Source organism: Gavialis gangeticus, unplaced genomic scaffold (assembly GCF_001723915.1).
Source record: "Gavialis gangeticus isolate Ggan-Ray unplaced genomic scaffold, GavGan_comp1, whole genome shotgun sequence".
NCBI classification, from domain to species: Eukaryota; Metazoa; Chordata; order Crocodylia; family Gavialidae; genus Gavialis; species Gavialis gangeticus.
This window is the reverse complement of record NW_017728993.1, coordinates 47826349-47830965: the sequence shown is the minus strand read 5'-3', so window position 1 is coordinate 47830965 and position 4617 is coordinate 47826349.

The following is a 4617-nucleotide window of genomic DNA, read 5'->3' as shown; positions in this document are numbered from 1 at the left end:
CTAGCCTGGCTAATGTTTCTCCAGGGGAACCTCAGTTCCAGGCCTCAGGGGAGCAGCGTGACTCGCTCTCACATTCCAGTGACTCAATCCTTCTCAGAGGGAGTTGTGGCCCTGGGCCACCTCATGCATGCCCAAAACCATGCCACTCCGAATACTGCTTCCCATACTCAGGATCCGCTCCGCTCCCAGGGACCTTGCAGACCCACCACAGGGGATAGGTCCCAGACCACCCAGCACCTCCTTCTCCAGTGCCTTACGCCCTTCAATGACTCACCCCGCGGCAGCACTGGCTCCCATGCCCAGCTTCACACCAAGGTTGGAGACCTGAGCCACCTTGCTGTGGCTCCCAGGATGCCAGTCCTTCACAGGCTCTGTGCAGCGACACCTGCACTGCAGCCCGGCCTCGTGCTGTGGTTAGAGACACGAGCTGCCAAGCTGTAGCTCCCTGGGTCCCAGCCCCTTGCAGACTCTCTGTGCAGCAATGTCTGCATCACCCAACACTTCTGTCCAGTAGTGGAATCTTTCGGGCTCTTCTGGAAAACCAGATATAACCACTGGGCGTCACAGCTCTTCTTGGCCCCAGGACCTCTTCCTCCTCCTTCATCCCTCACCGACTGCACCATGTGCTCAGAACACAGGTGCTTATATCCCCTTCTGGGGCTCTGCACCCAAATTAGCTCATTTTCAATCAGGGGGCTGCAGTTGCAGTTCCAAGTTAGTTCCACTCCTGCCTTCCCCTTTGGAGTACAGGTGGAGCAGACTCTCCTCCTGGCTCCTCCCCTGCCCATCTTCGATTGGTGGGTTTTGCCCCACCAATCACAGCTGCGGTTTCCTAAACCCAGAGAGCTGGGCAAAGCCTGGCAAGCCCGCCACAGTTGCAAATTGCAAGGACACAGGTGTCAGGTCACCCCCAAGCCATGGAAGGCACCTGCTGAATGCAGAAGCAGTGAGGGGCCCAATCCCCCCCACCCCCAGCAGAGCCTGCCTGTCTCTCCCATGGCTAGGGGGCAAGCTACCAGTGGACTGAGTGACCACTGAGCTATGGAGGGCCCCAGTCCTTCTCTTTGCTGTAGCAGTACCCCCTGGGGCCACTGAGCCAGGCTGCTAACAGGCCAGGTGCTGCCCTAGGTTGGGGTCTGGGAAAGTTTGGATTTAGCTGGGTGTTGCCTCTGAGCTGCAGCAGCACCCAGCCCATTAGCAGCCCACCTAGGCAGCCCCAGGGGGGCACCACCACCATGGAGGGAAGGACCACGCCGCTACCCCTGCCAGCCATGGCTAGGCTTCAGCTCCAAAGAAGAAAAAATCTTGGGGGTTAAACAAGTACAAGTGCCCTATAGGATCATAGGTAAGTACAACTGGAAGGGACCTTATAAGGTCTGGCTGGGCCCCTGCTCAAAGACAAGCATCCCTGACTAAACTACCCCAGCCAAGTGTCTAGCCTGCTCTTGAAAACTTCCAAGGTCAGAGATTACACAAATTCTTTAGATAGTCTGTTCTGATGCTTGACCACCTTCAAAGTCAGAAAGTTCTTCCTAATCTCCCACCTAAATTTTCCCTACTGAAACCTGAGGCCATTGCTCCTTATACTGTTCCTTATGGCCACAGAGGAAAGCTCATCTCCCTCCACTGCATTATCACCCTTTGACTGCTATCAGATCCCCTCTCAGTGGGTACATCTACATGTATTAATGTACCATAACTCTGGTGCATTAAGTTTAGTACGTGTAATAACAGATACTAACTTTAATGTACCATAAAATTGGCACTACTGCACAGTAACACCAGCACATGCCTTTACATGATGCTAATGTGCAGTAGACTAATTCTACTGCACATTAGCACAGCTTTCACCATGACACGCTAATGCGCAGTAGAATTGGTCTACTGCGCTTCTAGTGTCTCATGTAGACACGCCCAGTCTACTCTTCTTCAGATTAAAGAACCCTAGTTCTTTCAGCCTTTCCTCATAAGACTTGCCTCCCAGGGCTCTAATCCCAAGCCTTTGGGCTCAGCTCTTTCTAAACTGTCCACATCCTTGAAGTTTGAGGCCCAAAACTGTGCACAATACTCCAAGTGAAACTTCACCTTTAAGTGAAGCAGAAGAATCACTTCCTTTGATTTAAGTGATATGCCTGTTAATACAATTCAATATACTGTTGGCTTTTTTTTTTCCTGCAGTGAGAGTACCTGTTGGCTCATTCATCTTCCAATCTTCTGTAACTCCCAGGTCCTTCTCTGCAGTACTGCAGCCTACCCAGTCACTCTCCAGTCTGTATTTATACATGCAATTATTCTGTCCCAAAGGCATGACTTTGTATTCATCCTTGCTGAATCTCATCTGGCTGATTTTGGACCATGTCTCCAGTCTATCCAGGGCATTCTGGATCCTAGCCTTAGCCTCTGGAGTGTCTGCAACTGCACCCAACTTGGCATCATCCATAAGTTTGCTAAGCGTGCACTCAATGACATTGTCCAAAGCATTAATGAAGATATTAAATAATACCAGACCCAAGACCAACCCTTGGGAAACCCCACTTGATACCTCTACTCAACTAAACATTGAGCTATTAGTGACTATTTGTTGAATACAATGATCCAACCAATTATCTATCCACCTTACAGTACTTTCATCTACCCTATTTCCTTAGCTCGTTAATGAGAATGTCATGGGACATGTGTGTATCAAAAGCCTTGCTAAAGTCAAGGTATATCACATCCACTGTTCTTACCCCCTCCCCTATCCCCAGAACTTATCACCTTATTATAGAAAGAAATCAGGTTGGTCACACACAACTTTCTCTGAAATTATCCAAGCCAATTCTTCAGTACTGTAGGGTGCATCCACTCCAGCCTTGCCAACTTGAAAGCATCTAGCTTCTAAGTAAACCCTAACACATGGACAATTATTTGGGCCCAGGGGCCACATAAGGAGTTTTGATGAGTAGTCACAGGCTGGGTCAGCACTGCTCCCCCCACCCTCCAGTAACTCAACAAAACTCTACCCGAGATGGGGTCGGAGGGGGACCATGTTCAGAAGTAGAACCAGCAATCTGTTCCTTGCATGTCCCTGCCCTTTGGTGTGGGTGAAGGGAGTGTGGTGGGGGCTGCCTGGGCGCTAGGGTCCTGGGAGCCAGCCAGGGGTGACAGGAGGAAAAGGGGAGCAGGAGGCATGTGCAGCAGATCTCACCTAGACAGTGTACTCCGCAGCTGCCCCCATGGTTCTTCACATGGGGTTGAGCCTGCCTTCCCCACCACCAGCCCAGCTCTAGCCAGCACGCACAGTATACTGGAGGGGCTGCTCCCAGTGCAGCAGCTACCCCCACCTCCAGTGGCAGTTCTTCCTCCTGCTCCTGCCACACCACTCCAGGTGGGGAGAAAGCTATAGCCAGGCAGCTCCTGCCCCAGTGCACAGGGCTCCAGTTCCAGCTCCTACCTGCCTTCCACCTACCCAACACAATAAGCAGCCACCTGTGAGTGGGCACAGCAGGTGGAAGGCAGCCAGCAGCTGGAGCTGGACCTGGAGCCCTGCACACTGGGGCAGGAGCCACCCAGCTGCAGCTTCCTCCCTGCCTTGAGCAGCACAAGAGGTGCAGGAGGAGGAGCTGCCACTGGAGGCATGGGGAGCCAAGCAGTACCCAGTTTTCATGAAGTTGACAGTGATACACTTCAAAGAAGCAATCAAGTTACAGCTTTTCAGTATATTACGACCGAATCATCTGTGAAGAATTATAAGAGGTATGTACTGTGCAGTACGGGCAGCAAGAGTTGTGGGGGTCTGAAGAATCAGCAGAAAGGCCAACGCTGCAGGGACAGCTAGACAGAACCCATGGAACTAGAGTGAAAAGCATCATGTCTTGCATCTTTTCTTTGGACTTCTGCTGGTTGAGAAAATATCTGCTCTGCTGATGGTGTCCCCCAAGAAGCCAGGATACCTTTGATGTACTTGTGACGGGCTGCCTGGCAGTGACCTAGCCCAGGGGTTTTGAAAGGGCAAAAGATGATTGGAGAACTTGGGATTCCCTTTCCTCACCAATCTGGTAATGATTTGGCCCAGGGGTTTTGAAGGGGTAAAAGATGATTGGAGGACTTGGGATTCCCTTTCTGCACCAATCAGGCCCCAGAGACTCACCCCCCTGTGTCCCAATTGGCCCCTTGGGTCACCTGGAGGGGGATAAAAGGGGCAGCGTGGGCTGACTTAGGGGAGAGACCAACGAGGGACAACAAAGAAGGGGCTTCACAGAGCTGGTAAGAGCTGAGCCAGCGGGGCAGGAGCAGTGCCCCAGAAGAGCCAGGACCTGCAGGCAGCAGTGGGATCCTTAGCAGCGCAGCGTGTGGCCGGCAGGAGAGGCCCCCCACTGGGCTCCAGGATCCCCAAGGAGAAGCTGCAGCCAGCAGGAGAGGCTCACCAGCTCCAGGAAGGATCTCAGCAGCGACCTGAGGGGTTCCCAACTCTGCTTCCAGCTCCTCCAATCAGAGGCCAGGCAGCTCGATATGAGGCCAGGGCTCTGGGAAGGTCAAGACCCCTAGCAGGCTGGAACAGTGCCACCAGTGGTGGCTGTGTGGCAGCGTTCCCCACATGGGAGATCTGGGTTCAAGTCTCAGCAGAGGTGAATTGGG